This window comes from Pinus tabuliformis, chromosome 4_2 (assembly GCF_031772625.1).
Source record: "Pinus tabuliformis cultivar Carrire ecotype Pingquan chromosome 4_2, CPIR1, whole genome shotgun sequence".
In the NCBI taxonomy this organism is placed as follows: domain Eukaryota; kingdom Viridiplantae; phylum Streptophyta; class Pinopsida; order Pinales; family Pinaceae; genus Pinus; species Pinus tabuliformis.
In genome coordinates, this window is record NC_142304.1 from 498,967,615 (window position 1) to 498,981,340 (window position 13,726).

Sequence of the window (13,726 nt, forward strand, 5' to 3'; positions counted from 1 at the left end):
CATGGAATTTACAAAAATGAAAAGAAACATAGAGACAATGATGCCAATGCAAATTCTTGAACAAATACTTGACTGGACCCCTACTAGCCATGACAAGAATTTCATCAAACATGTCACAAATATGCATTCTACAGGTCATAATAATAGATATGAGCATAGGGGTCTTATACTTATATGAGAATCGCTAAGAAGCATTGATGCCTTATCACATTAGCTGCATTATCATCTATTAGGTCATAGATTCATTGCTCAATCATTTACAAATCAAAACATGATGAGAACCATACATTTTCACTATCATAAAACATATTCATAACCAACATATAAACAACATAAATAATGAGGATACAACTTCCATAAATGACACATATAATCGAGTACTTTTACACAGACCAAGGAAAGGAACTCTTATTAATGAATGCAAAAGCCAACCCGGTATGGGACTACCACGTTCCACCCGACCATAGATTGGCTGAGCCAAATATCTCTTCAGCCAATCACCCTTGTGCCATATTCCAAGCATGAATGTGGGAATCAAACCAAAAGAACCAATTAGGGTTGCCCGAGGCTAAACCACCTCACCCTAATCAATAAAATCAGGCTTTACTACAGTCCTCACCGGATCACTAGGCCATAAACAATCATGGATGCCATCGATTTCTCCACCTACCCCGTGATGAATTTTCCTGTCTCCTAGTCTCTAGGCTTTACTGCAATCCACAACCTGATCCAGGGATCACTAGGCCATAATCGAAACACCACCCTCTAGGATTTACCGTATATCTCGCAATTCACCGCAATGATTCCTAGGCTTAATCAAGGGCAACCACCTCTAGGCTTTACAGTATATCCTGCCATTCACTGTGTTAGGCCAGGAGGTAACTCCTCAAATCAATTGTGTTCTTGCATTAAGATTGAGCATAGATATATAAATGGAGGGAGAGACTCTTGGGTTTCATCTCCCATTGTCTCTTCATCTTATAATTCTCCTTATTTTCTATTTACAATATTTACATGGATTTACCTAATCCCAAAGATTAGGTGTCAAAATTCCCCCCTTAATCTGAAGGGATGTTGGTGAGTCCAAGCATCATTTTGAATCTTTCAAACTTTTCTCTTCCAAGCGCTTTGGTGAAGATGTCTGCAATCTCCACATTTGTGGAACAATGGCGTAGGTAGATTGTCTTAGCCTCAACATGATGTCAAATTAGATGGTATTTTGTATTGATGTGCTTCATTCGATCATGGAACTTTGGGTTCTTAGCCAACTTGATTGCAAAAGTGTTTTTAATCATGAGAGGAGTTGAATGCACTTGTTTCTCCTGCAAATCTTCCAAAATTTTCCTGAGCCACACAATTTCCTTTGTTGCTTCAACAACAGCCACATATTCTGCTTCAGTTGTGGAATCCACTCAAACTGATTGTTTGCGTGACCTCCAGGAGATAGCTCCTGATCCAAGACTCATAACATAACCTGAAGTAGATACCCCAGTTTCTTTATCTCCGTCGAATTATAAATCAGAGTATCCAATCAAGTTGAAGTCGCCCACTTGTGTATACTTAAGTCCAAAGTCTTGAGTTCCTTTCATGTACTTCAGAACTCTTTTTGCAGTAGACCAATGTCCCTCACAAGGCTTTTGCATAAACCTGGAGAGAATTCCAACAACAAATGAAATTTCTGGTCTGGTAGTAGTCAGGTAGTTGATACTTCCTATGAGTTGTCTATACTTTGTTGCATCCTAAAATTATTTGCCTTGAGTGGATGTGAGCTTTAAATTCAGTTCCATTGGAGTGGTTAAAGGATTGCACTCAGTCATGCCAAAATTGTTCAACAGATCTCCAATGTACTTCTTCTGAGAGAGGAATATAAACTTCAGATGTTTAGTTACTTCAATACCAAGATAGTAGTGAACATATCCCAAGTCTATCATTTCAAAACCTTTCCTCAATTCCTTCTTTATGGATGCAATATAGCTCCCATTATTCCCTGTCATCAAAATATCATCTACATACAACACAAGATATACAATTGTTTTTCCAATTTTCTTGACAAACAAAGTTGCATCATCAAGATCATAATGTTGGAAGTTGAGTTTAGTATATGCTCAGATAACTTCTCGTACTAGGCTCGTGGAGCTTGCTTGAGGCCATACAAGGATTTTACAAGCTTGCATACTTTATGTTCCTTTCCCTTCACAAGAAATCCCTCTGGTTGGGACATAAAAACATTCTCTTTCAGATCTCCAATCAAGGAAGAAGTTTTTACATCCATTTGATGGACTTTCCAACCATTTTCTGTTGCCAAGGTAAAGAGTGTTCGGATGGTATTCCATTTTGTTGTGGGGGAAAAAGTCTCCTCATATCGACCCCTTCCTTAGGTGAAAAACCTTTTGCCACAAGCCTGACTTTGTGCTTGTCAAGTGAGCCATCAACTTTATACTTGTTCTTGTAGACCCACTTGTATCCTATTGGTTTGGTTCCCAATGGAGGATCAACCAGCTTCCAAGTGCCATTCTTTATCAAGGCATCATATTCTTTCTGCATCCCTTCTTTCCATTCATCATGAGAAGCAGCTTCTTTGATGGAATTTGGTTCAAAATCAGTAGAAAAATTCAGTTCACAATCATAAGAAACATCCATACCAACAGGTGAATCATAATCGTCTGCATCACCTTCATTATGTCTAGTTGAGCTTCTTGTTCTTATCTTTCCAACCTCATCAAGACGAACACTTTCAAGTGTCTTTGTCAACCATTTTGGAGGACCTTTCTGATATGGCCCAGGCTTCTCAGTTGACTGAGTTGGGACTGAATCAACATTTAGTCTCCCAATTCTATCAATCACATCACTCAAAGTGTCATAAGTTGTTGGAGCTTCATGTGGGGGAGAGAGTGCTTCATAAGAAGATTCCACAGATTGATCCAATATAGGAATCACCCCTTCAGGATGTGGAATCTGATTATAAAACTCTTGAAAAGATTTTTCATGTTTGAATCTATCCAACCAATCAAGTTGTCGCTCAACAACGTTGTCATTCTTGGGAGATTCAAGAAAGATCACATCTCTAGATTTTAAAAACTTCTTATTGACTTCATCATAGAGACGGTATGCTTTGGAAGTATTTGAGTACCCTAAGAAGATACACTTGTGACTCCTTGCACTGAGTTTGTTTCTATGTTCCTTAGGTATCAAGGCATAACAGGTGGAACCAAAAACCTTGAGATGCCTCACCGAAGGAATGTGGCCATACCACATTTCATAGGGAGTCTTTTTTTTATATATATAGAATTAGATAGACACCTATTATTTATATACACAGCACATAGAACTACATCAGTTTAACATTCTTGAAAAACATCATGGACCGTGCCATATTTAAGATTGTCCTGTTCATTCTTTCAGCTACTCTATTCTGTTGGGGATTATAAGGCACAATTATTTGATGTTTGATCCCATGTCGGCGAAGATAGTTTTCAAATTGATTTGAAGTGTATTCTTTTCCATTATTAGTGCGAATAGAGCTAATATGAGATTGTGCATCATTTTCAATCCATGCATGAAATTTCTTGAATGTTTCAAAATCATTATATTTGTTCCTCAATAAATAAACCCAACACATTCTGTTGTGGTCACCAATAAATTTCATCACATATTTATTACCATTTCTAGAAGGAACATGAATTAGGCCACATAAATCTGAATGAATGAGTTAAAGTTTTCTATGTGCCCTGGAATGAGAATCATGAAAAGATTTTTTGTTGTGTTTTCCTAAGATACAAGCATCACATTGCAATTGTAGGCAAACTAGTAACACCATTTTTCTTCAACAAACGAAGGTTGTCATAGTTCAAGTTTCCAAACATAGAATGCCATAAAAGAATTGATGGAAATGTACCTTCATAATAGTGAGAATTGTATGAGAAGTTTTGTGCACAACCAAAGGTTCCTTGCAGCTTTAGAATTCTTTTTTTCTTTTATCCCTATCATGACAAGTGAGTGATCTAATGCTTTTCTGATCTCAACCTTGCCATCAAATATATGAATGGAATGTCCTTGCAGGCAGATGTGGGCCAAAGATAGAAAGTTTCTCCTTAGCTCCGAGAGATATATAACATCATGCAGAAGAAAGTCTGGAATACCAAGCACTTTGAGGCTGATGGTGCCAAGCCCTGATGACTTGATTTTTGACTTGTCTGCAAAGTATACTGCTCCATCAACATTGTCAGTGAATTCTTTAAAGAAATATTTCTTGAAATTCATGTGGCAAGTTTCTCCTGAATCAAGCAACCAATCATCTTTCCATGAATCAAGTGAAGAATTGAATAAGTCTTCAGTTACTCCATTATTTCAATGAGCCACAACATAATGAGCATATTTGGGTGAATGCATCATAAAAACTGATTTGTGCCCAAAATAATTTCAGTGGTTGCAAAAAAAATTGATGTATTTGTAATAAAATTCAGTGGCTATGTCTTCAAAACTTCATCAATATACCTTCATACACCATGCTTCAAATAATCTTTGACTTTTCAAATTTGCATATATAAACCAATGCCCCAATATAATATATGAAGCCACACACAATATTATAATTTACCTACGATCATTCACCATAAGGCATTCACCATTCACCATAACATATATCGACCCCTATTAAAAATTTATCTCATAATGAATGTCTTCAAAAAAAGTACCATCGAACCAAGCACAATCACTGTTTCATTCAATGGATTTGCATAGGCAGAAACACACAACATAAATACCATACAATCAACGCAGGAATAAACAATGCACTCACTAGTCAATAACACCATAGGACTTCACCAAGGATGCACCTTTGTTCCTATGTAGAGGCACCCTCTCTGCCGAAGCACTTGGAGTATCACCACAGTTGAACGCATCTCCAAATTTATACACATCTGCTGCTAGGGGTTTGCCTGCTTCCAGAGAAGGAATTCTAATGTTACAGTTTGTATGATGAAGGGATTTGGCCTTTATTCAGTATATAACCAGGCATTTTTTATCCTAAGACTATTTTCATACCTTGTCTCAGCATTTTCCACTCCCTTAATGCTTGGAATTGATCCTCAGGAAAAGGGATATTATGAATCAAAGAAAATAATGTGCAAGGATGGTTCCAAGAGTTTTTATCGGGGCTGTCTTAATGAAGGATTTTGTGATTGTGCTGATGGAATGGATGAACCAAGAACATCAACTTGTCCAGAAGCAAAATTCTATTGCACAAACATTGGGCATGCACCAATTCTAATGTCGTCATCTCGAGTCAATGATGGTATTTGTGATTGTTGTGACGACAATTATGAATATTATGGAAAAATAAGATGTCCTTAATACTTTCATTAATGTCAGGAAAGCCATCACAAAGAAGCTACTAGAAAGTTTCTTAGTTAACACAAAAAGATTCTCCATAGATAAACAAGAAAGAGAGCATGCAAAATGAAAATTCTTGTTAGAAGAAACCACATTAAGATCAACGAAGCAAGAAAACAAGAAACTCAAAGATACAGTCCAAAAACTCAAGGAATTGAAGGTGTTGTCGCTGCTTGAACTAGCTATTGTTTCTTCGATAGTAGTTTTTGGAGGTGAGAGGGAAGCGTAGTGCGCATACAATGGTTATCGTGGGCTCCTCCATAGACTTGGTATGTCGTATGTCGAGCTTGGTCATTGGGCTCGCTTTGGAGAGGTATGGTCGATTGGAAGGCAGATGTGTTAGTTCTGCAAAAATAAGTAGAATAAAGGAATTTATGAAAAATACGCAGAATAGAGGTATGAGGGAGTTACACGGGCAGAAAGGAAGCCAAAAAAAGGGGGTTGGCTCTAATACCATGTCAGACCAGGAGGTAACTCCTCAAATTGAATTGTGTTCTTGCATTAAGATTGATCAAATATATATACATGGAGGGAGAGACTCTTGGGTTTCATCTCCTAGTGTCTCTTGATCTTCTAATTCTTCTTATTTTCCATTTACAATATTTACATGGATTGACCTAATCCCAAATATTAGTTGTCAATATTTACCGATAAAGGATTCCTATGCCCATTGAAGCACACAATACCTGGCTTTACCGCAACCCACAGCCTGGCTCAGGGATCACTAGGCCAATGGCTTTACCACAATCCACATTCTGGTTTAGGGATCGCTAGGCCATGTGTTCTTTCATTCAGAGATCTACCTCACTCAGATTTGAATCCATCTGAAAATCTAGCTCGACCAAAACATGAGAACCCCATCACACCATGGCTATCCGGAACTGGTAAGGAAAATATAAAGAAAATTGTCACACCTAGTGGTGGGCTCCAGTATTGTAGCAATAATGCTACAACTCCTGGAGCTTCCTATCTCTAATTTTATCAACCCGGTAGTTCGTACAAACTTGGAAGCGACGGTGTTGTATGCACAAGTACTAGCTCTTGTCGTAGCTGTCACTTGGTCAGCTGGCACAAGTCCGCTAGGGCTCAAGCCAACTTCTATATGCTCACAGAAGAAGCTTTATGAATGATGGATGAAAGCTAACTCAATAGGAGACTAGTCTATTTGCAGAAAGAAACTGAAAGCCAATAAAGCATGAAAACCCTAGTAAACCCTAATTTGACTAGCTAGGCCCTTACAATGCAAAACTGTGAATAAAACTACTACCAATAATGCCATTACTTGCAGTAAGCTAAAATACATGCATCTAAGCTACTTGCATCTGAAAAGACATGTTTTTGTATTTTTTCATTAAGTGGTTGGATTTATTGTGATGATGCTTTTGATTAGGGTTTGGTTGTGCAGGAGCGGTTTGAATGGAAGGAAAGCATGGGCAAGGTTAGGATGGCTAAGGGAGGTCCCAGAGGGTCTCTAGCATCAGTCCACAGAAGTCTACCACGTTCGGATGCTCAGCAACCAAGTTTGCAGGCTTCTACAGGAAGTCTGCAGGGGATCCTATAGGAAACTCGGGGATTCTACAGGAAGTCTGTGCAATTCTACAGGATGTTTGACCGTGGAAGTTTTGGGAGATGGTGAAGTGTTGAAATGGTGTGGGAGGATAGGTGAGATGGTGATGGAACTGGTGATGGCTCAAGAGTAGAGAAGTCAGATGGAGGAAGAGTGCATGCAGTGGGTTGATGGTTGGAAGGATGGGGTCAACGAAAGTTTAAGTAAATGGAGCTATGTGAGTAATGGGAGAGTTGGAAGGTAAATGAGCTGAGCAGAGGTCGGTTGAGTGGCTTCAGGTGTGGTTGAAAAGACGAGGAAGGTAATGGAATGGTGTGGAGCAGTGTAGATGAAACAAATTGTCTATGAATGTCACCAAAAACGAGAACTCTTTAACCTATGTTAACTGTGCCATTAAACCTATGAACAGCAATGGAAAACCGAGAAAAGAAACTCGTGCATGGAAGTGGAATGTAGAAGTATGGTTCAATATCAAAAGTGCATGGATGGATCTTCAACGAAAATGACTATGTTGCAGCTTGCATGGAAGTGAGAAGAACTGCGTTTCTTTTTGGTGGTTGATATGGACTGCACCCCAATCCCTAAGCAGAGATGGCAGTGAGCTCTAACAACCTTTTTCTGGAGCTCCAATGAATTATGTCTATCCTCTTCTAACCTAAGCAACTGGAAGCAAATTCACCATAAACTAATCCTATTCAATCTCATGAAAACAACTAAATTAGCAGACTGTAAATTCGAATTGCATGTCAAAGTAAATAAACGAAGTGCTGGAACGAAATGCAAATAACATTACAACACCGAGGAGATCTATTGCTCTCAGGTTGGGCCCTAACCTGAGAGCTATAGCTCCCTTAGAAACTCAGAATGAGATCAAAATCTGTCTGCCTTTATTCATAACCAAAAATATGATGTCATGCCAAAACTGGCTTACAAAAAGAACAAACACCGAGCTGTAGCTCGTACTTCCAAATTACAAGAGTAATGCAAAAGTTCAAAAAGCTTCTATCAAAGGCTACGGCCTCAGTATTTATGCAAAATGATAGTCCAACAGGTTTCCTTGATTTGTGGAGCTCGACTGTCCAACTGAAGGTTAAACTGCTGATCCTGTAGAACAGTTGTAACTGCTGTTCCTGTAGAACGGTTGGCTGCCTCTAAGCTCGGTGGGGAGATTGGTTGGAGCTCGGAGCTATGGTGGGAATCACGAGGAAGGTCCCCAAGACTGTGGACATCCTCTCCTAAAAACCAGCAGTGCCACCTTACTGTCTCCTTGTCTCCTTTCTCGTGGTTTTTGCTCCCTTTTAATGCCAAAACCTGAAATCATCATGTATTAGTCACGTAGATAGAATGCCTACCCTTCTTCCTACAAAAAACACGAATAAACCAAGAAATGAATGCATAAGCAATAAAAAATGAATGGTTTGAGCAGAGCAAGTAGGCCAAATGAGCCCAAATTGTACCAAAAATTGGGGCTCATCATCACCCCCCAGCTAAACTATTTGCTCATCCTTGAGCAACTTAGTCCAAATCTTCATCCTTCATTGCTTTCACTGCTTCCCTTGCATCCCAAGGCTCTGTGGTAGTGTCTTCTCTGTGGATATGAAACCCTGCTTTCCTGTTCACCTCTTCCCATTGTTGACTGTCATCTTCCTCTGTATTGCCTTCAGTCAATCCTAGCAGTAGTGGTGGGCTGAGTTTAAGGCCAATCCAGCTGGCCTGGAGGCTTTGCATGGATTTCTTGTAAAGTTCAACCCTTGCCAAAGCTTCCCTCATCCGAATGGGGGTATGGTACTCTCGGATTTTCAAGCTGTGTGCCAGGGTATTCCATCTGCGTGCACATGCTTGGGCAACATTTTCTCCCAACAACCTTTCCATGTCTTCAAAGTGAGCTATGGCTTGGGCCTGTTGGTCCATAAATCTCAAGGAAGCTGTGGGATCTGTAGCCAACTGTTGGTGGGTTGAGATGAGTGCCACCGGATCCTCTAGTTCTGGTCGAATGAACAGTGGCTCGCTCACTTCTCGGTTCATGACCGATTTTGCTTCAGCTGCTCTCTGATCCTCATGGTTTAACCATGAGGCGAACGCCATCAATTGCATATCCCCCAAGGAAATATTGGGATCCCAGGAGACTTCATTAGGCAAAGCCAAATTGTGGAGGTAAAACTCTGCTAGTTTGGCTTTGTCTTCTGACGAACTAGTACTGCACAATTCAGAAAATTGTTGTGGGCTCTGGATATGTGAAATACCTCTTTGTGCCAGGGTGTTTATTTGGAACTGCAGCCATTGATCTTTTAAGAACAATCCATAGGATTTTGCAGGTGGTCTGCACTGAATTGCCTCCATGGCCCAACTGGCCATGCAGGCCAATTGTGCTTCCTTTTGTTGCAGATGTTCTCTTAGGGCTTGCACTTCAATTTTTGTTTGCTGTTCTGCTTCCTGTAGAAGTGTCATTGGCTCTTCAAGACTGGTGGTTAGCTCCTTTTTGCTTTGTTGTTCATTTGTGATGTCCTTGGAGGATGTTCCTGCCCCTGCCCTTCGTTCTTGTAGCTGCAATCTCAACTTTTGATTTTCTTCCTGTAGAAGCACACGTTGGCAATTAGCCACATGTTTAGCCATGGTGAATTCACTCCTGACCTCCTTGAGTTGCTCTTGTAAAGGGCCTATGTCCGCCACACCCTTTGATTTGGCGATCTGCATCCATGTGTGGGAACGGACTCTTTCTTCCTCTAGTGCAAAAAATAGAGGCACAGTAAATTTCTGCGGTATGATTTTGCCCGCCTCTAAAAAGGTGTAGTATGAATTCAGATTAGGCGAAGGGCTAGGTTCTGGTATATGTTCCCTTTCTATTTCTTCAGGCGGTTCTACCTCACCCTCCCTTGGTGGTGATGGGAGTCCTTCTCCTTCCCTCTTTTCTGTTTCCTGTAGCCGGGCCAGAGTATCCTGTAGAACATTTTCAGCTTCCTGTAGCCGAGTTTTTTCGGTCAACAGGTCTAACCTTTCTTGCCACGTATTTTTCTTTGGACTCCCCTTCTCGTAGGTGACTGTGATCCTGGAGGGTGACTTTTCCTTGGGAGAAGCAGGTGTATCTTCGATGACGATCGGGCTGCTGGATTGAGGCTGTGGCTTGCCCGTCTTTATCCTAACACTTCTTCGAGCTTTAAAGTATAGAGGGGCCTCCCTCTTCCTCTTTTCTTTTGGCTTAGGTGGCCTGCTGAGGCCAGCTAATATAGCTACTGCCTCCCGTGCCAGAATGTCCACCTTCTTCTCTTTGGGTTTTGCCTTTTCGGGGCTTCCTGTAGAAGCCTGTTTCTGCAATTTCGGGCTTCCTGTAGAAGCCTTTGTCTCTGTTTTTGGGCTTCCTGTAGAAGCCTGTTTCCCAATGATTTTCGGGCTTCCTGTAGAAGCCTTTGTCTTTGTTTTCGGGCTTCCTGTAGAAGCTTGTTTCTCAATGATCTTCGGGCTTCCTGTAGAAGCCTTTGTCTTTGTTTTCGGGCTTCCTGTAGAAGCCTGTTTCTGCTTTCCTGTAGACACAGGTGTCTCCACCTTCGCTTGCTTGCCTGCCTGAGTTTTGCTTTTTGCTTTGGTTGCAGGTGCTGTTGAGGTACTTGGGCTGACGTGGACCACCTCAGCTTTGTCCATTCTACTCTTCATCCTCTTTTCTCTTGCTGACAAGATAGGTGTGCCACCTTTTTCTTCGTCCCCCTTTTCCTCATGCTTCTTCCTTTGTTATTTCTTCTGTACTGTGGTCGGGGTCTTCTGGCCTTCTTCTCTCTGTCCCTCGGCCACGGCTTCTTGTTCCTCACTGCTGGAGGAACCCGTTTCTTCGATCAACATTTTAATGTCCCCATCTTTTGTCAAATTCCAGAAGGATTCCCATGAGAGGGGAACCTTATATGAATGCAGCGCATCCTCCACAAGAAGCTTGATCAACCCATGGTGGGCTATCTGATCTGGTATGCCCTCTTTTAGCTTTGTGGCACACTCCATTAGAGACTGCAATAGAAAATAAGGGATGCTCAGTTTTTGGTCTACAGGAAGATCAATTCGGTGCCTCAATTCAGTGAGCAGCCGAAAGTGATATGCATACACGATGCTAAAACGGCCTTCACAAGTGATATATTTCATGATTTGCAAACTGACTTCATTCCATGGTGGCAACAGGCTCGTTCTTCGCACCCCATTTTTGTCCTCCGAGAATTCTTCCTCAGGTGGGAAGAATTCTTTCTTTGCATGCTGGCTCAGTTTTCTTTCTTCCTTGTCCCACGGAAAACCCATAGGAAGTTCTGTGATCCGGCTGATATGTTGCGGGGTGAGCTTGAGGCTTAGACCTCTGAAGTTCACTGTGGCCAGTGTCTGGGATTTCGGCTTCAGAGCCTGCAAGAATTCTTCGGCCACTTCATCATCGTAACCTTGCAGCTTATCACAAAAAGACATCCATTGTGCTCTGGTGAAGAGCTCTACCACTGCCGGGTTTTCCCTTAATTTGGTTGAATCAGTGGGTTCCCGTCTTATAAACCCACCCGGCATGATGAACACGGTTGTTTTAATTAAAGGTGGCAAATGCGAAAGAGATTTGGTCTATTAAGACAGAGCATGCACATAATCCACAAAATTCAACACAGTCCACTTATACTGACATCCTGTAGAACGACAGCATAGGCACAGCAAACAACAATTTCACTGATATCTTTATGACTAGACTGTCGACGACGGTCTTGCCACTCTTACTAACCAGTTGCATGAAGAGTTCAGGGTTACCTCTCTAATTGGCCACCTTTTTTCGTGAGGCACTCGCTTCCCTGTAGAAGACTGCGTTCCTGTAGAGACTGTGTTCCTGTAGAAACTGTGTTCCTGTAGGAGCAGTGCACAAATTTCGGGGAGGAATGTAGTTGGCCTGCGCTCGAGGTGTGCTTCACTGGTGTTCTGGTAGCCAACAGCTCGGCGTATCAAAGTGCAGAGGAGATCAGAATAGCCACCCGAGTTTGAAGTGGTGGTTGATAAATGCATGCGCATGATCTAGCCGATTAGATTTTGAATCGGCGCAATCCGTGGCGCGGGGGGTGAGCTGTCCCCGCCGGACCGTTGGGCGACGTCATCCATCATTCGCCTGCGTATTCACTTGCTGCCACATCCATTCGCACAGATCTGCCGCCGCCTTTTTCTGCTAAACTCATTGCTTCCGACGGGAGTGTTCTCACGTGCGTGCCGCTCATTCTCTTTGTCGTGGCCGCCACCCAAACATCCAATTACACCATAACTAGCCGACGTGGCCAGTCGACTGGCCATGCGGCCGCTCAACCATTCACTTTTACGCTGTGCAAACAATTCAAGGTAAAATTCATGCGATTTGATGGAAGGAAGGGTTGAGACACTTACCTGCGTGGCTGCACACGATTTTTTCCAGTTTTTGGACGATGGTGAGTGGATCTACCTGCTGCATGCAAACTTACACAGACCCGGAGGCTCGTGGTTACAGGCTGCCGACGATGGAGTGGATGCTTTGGTTGCATGCGCCCGCGTTTCATTGCAGATGGCGGTGCTGTGAATGGTATCCACTCTAGCAGGTTTAACTGCTACAGGATCCCCGCGGGGTGTCTCGTAACAGTTCTTCCTCCTTGGGTGCATGCTGCACGACGGAGGATCTGGCCTTTCGATCACGTTCCCGGAGCTTCTAATGCCTGTGGTATGAGATCTCAGCACTTGTTTATCTTTGAAAATGGCTTTTCCCGCGAGAACTCATCGATCTGCTTTGTTGGTGCAGGGAACTTGGTTGCATGTCGACAAGGATGGTGGAGCAAGGTAACAGCAATGTGCAAGGGTGCCAACAGAGGCTTGCATGCGTCCAAACCAATCCGTAGTCGCTAAATCTCCTTTTAAGATGAATTCTGGGCCGTCCCAAACTTCTACAGGAAGTTTCCTGTAGAACACAGAGCTTCCTGTAGAAAGTTCGGGCTTCCTGTAGAAAGTCTGCACTTTCCTGTAGAAAATCCGCGTCTTCCTGTAGAAAGACTGCATCTTCCTGTAGAAAGACTGCATCTTCCTGTGGAAGACTCAAACCATGATAAAATTGCACATACCTTGAAAAAACATGGGTACCCTTGGAGGAGGTGCTGGTGAGGTCTCTTGACAGCATGATAAGGACCCTTGGCTTTGAGTTGAAGGGCTTCCTCTCCTCCATAGAACATCTGCAACCTGCATGCAATTTTACCATATTTTGCTTATTGTTTTTTTTTTTTTTTTTTGAAAGATAACAGGGGCGCCTCAAAGAGGTTTTCACCCATGCCATCTGCCCTGAGCGCCTCAGACAGGTTTTCACTCAAGGATCTTTTTCAAACCCTTTTTTTTTTGAAAGACAATAGGGGCGCCTCAATGAGGTTTTCACCCCTACCACCTGCCTTGGGCGCCTCAGAGAGGTTTTCACCCAAGGATCTTTATTATTATTATTATTATTATTTTATTTTTTTTTCATATCCCTCAGGGTATGCCAGAAGCAGAGGCAGAACCCCTCTCTAGGACCAATACAGATTTCTCCATAGTTTTGATGAACTCTTGTCTTGAGAGAGGTCTCCTGTAGATCTTCAATCGATGCCCATTGACAAGCATGGGAATGGCTTCCTCATCAATGGTTCGAATGAGGACAGATCCATTGTCATGGCATTTCTCCACTGCATATGGTCCTAGCCATCTGGTTCTCAGCTTCCCCTTGAAATCTTTGTATCTGGAGTCATAAAACAAAGCCCAATCTCCTGGCTGAAATTGCTTGTCATGGAG

The 13,726-nt window shown here is 42.1% G+C and overlaps 1 pseudogene; it reads left to right on the forward strand.

Annotated features, from left to right (window-relative positions):
- The first annotated feature begins 4,974 nt into the window (after window positions 1-4,974).
- Window positions 4,975-5,620, forward strand: LOC149170174 (glucosidase 2 subunit beta pseudogene; annotated as a pseudogene).
- The last annotated feature ends 8,106 nt before the right edge of the window (window positions 5,621-13,726 follow it).